Source organism: Pseudophryne corroboree, chromosome 1 (genome assembly GCF_028390025.1).
Source record: "Pseudophryne corroboree isolate aPseCor3 chromosome 1, aPseCor3.hap2, whole genome shotgun sequence".
Classification (NCBI taxonomy): Eukaryota; Metazoa; Chordata; class Amphibia; order Anura; family Myobatrachidae; genus Pseudophryne; species Pseudophryne corroboree.
Genome location: NC_086444.1, coordinates 537,554,100 through 537,555,930, shown reverse-complemented (window position 1 = coordinate 537,555,930; position 1,831 = coordinate 537,554,100). Strand labels below are relative to the sequence as shown.

Below are 1,831 nucleotides of genomic sequence, written 5' to 3'. Positions count from 1 at the left end.
GGCACTGAGTGGGGCATGTTACTGGCACTGAGTGGGGCATGTATCTGGCACAGTGGGCATGTATCTGGCACTGAGTGGGGCATGTATCTGGCACTGAGTGGGGCATGTATCTGGCACAGTGGGGCAATGTTACTGGCACTTTGGGGCATGTATCTGGCACTGTGGGGCATGTAACTGGCACTGTGGGGCATGTATCTGGCACTGTGGGGCAATGTAACTGGCACTGTGGGGCAATGTAACTGGCACTGTGGGGCAATGTATCTGGCACTGTGGGGCAATGTAACTGGCACTGTGGGGCAATGTAACTGGCACTGTGGGGCATGTATCTGGCACTGTGGGGCAATGTATCTGGCACTGAGTGGGGCATGTATCTGGCACTGAGTGGGGCATGTATCTGGCACTGTGGGGCATGTATCTGGCACTGTGGGGCATGTATCTGGCACTGTGGTGCATGTATCTGGCACTGTGGGGCATGTGGGGCATGTATCTGGCACTGTGGGGCATGTAACTGGCACTGTGGGGCAATGTAACTGGCACTGTGGGGCAATGTAACTGGCACTGTGGGGCACGTATCTGGCACTGTGGTGCAATGTATCCGACACTGTGGGGCATTGTATCTGGCACTGTGGGGCAATGTATCTGGCACTGTGGGGCATGTATCCGGCACTGTGGGGCAATGTAACTGGGAGTGTGGGGCAATGTAACTGGCACTGTGGGGCATGTATCTGGCACTGTGGGGCAATGTAACTGGCACTGTGGGGCATGTATCTGGCACTGTGGGGCAATGTATCTGGCACTGTGGGGCAATGTAACTGGCACTGTGGGGTAATGTATCTGGCACTGTGGGGCAATGTATCTGGCACTGTGGGGCATGTATCTGGCACTGTGGGGCATGTATCCGGCACTGTGGGGCATTGTATCTGGCACTGTGGGGCAATGTAACTGGCACTGTGGGCCATTTTCAGTGGCCACACCCCTTCTGGAGCATGGCCACACCCCTTCTGGTGTGTGGCTACGCCCATTTTTTCGCGCGCACATGCTTCTTTTTGTGGGTTTTTTTTTTTTGGGGGGGGTGTGCCATTTTCCATCTTGCCCTGGGCTCCGGAAACCCTAGCTACGCCTCTGGCAGTGAGACCATAATAACATACTCTAAACACAAATTCAAGAGTGAGAAAGCATTACCAATTAAAAAAAAAACCCTCTGCCGTGATAGGAGACTTCACTCCTGCCGTGACTCGGATTCGAACCGAGGTTGCTGCGGCCACAACGCAGAGTACTAACCACTATACGATCACGGCGAGCCACGAGGGGACTGTGCAGCTCAGCATCTAAACACTTCCTACTACAGCTATCATAGAACAAGGGTGAGGTGCGACCCCTGCTGGCTGATCTGCAGATACACTACATTGTTACTGAACAAACGAGCTGTGTCTGATAACTGGAAGTAACGTAGGTGGATTACAGCTACAGTACATATGTAAAAGAAGAGGTGAGGAAGTAAAATATCACTACAACGTATTTAGAATCTGTGAAATGACTGCAGAGTAGTTTAGCCGGTCACTGAGTAAACAGCATATGAATCAGGTGTGATGCTGCTGTGGATGGCTCTCTGTTTTACAGCTTACTAACACAAAGATACATTGATTTACCCAGCACATATACTAAACGGCTGTAAGTTTGTAACAGCTCTGCATGAGAAACTAGCACATCACTTAATGCTGTAAATCACACATTACGTCATAGATCACATAATACAAAGGGTCATATTAATCAATTATAGGATTTTAGACACAATATCATACCCTCCAACATTTTACACATGAAAACCGAT

At 50.2% G+C, this 1,831-nt stretch overlaps 1 non-coding gene across 1 annotated transcript; it reads right to left on the bottom strand.

Moving 5' to 3' along the window:
* Positions 1 to 1,226: 1,226 nt before the first annotated feature.
* TRNAH-GUG (transfer RNA histidin (anticodon GUG)) lies at positions 1,227 to 1,298 on the bottom strand. Its single transcript has one exon. It is a non-coding gene; the product is annotated as a tRNA-His (tRNA).
* Positions 1,299 to 1,831: the final 533 nt, after the last annotated feature.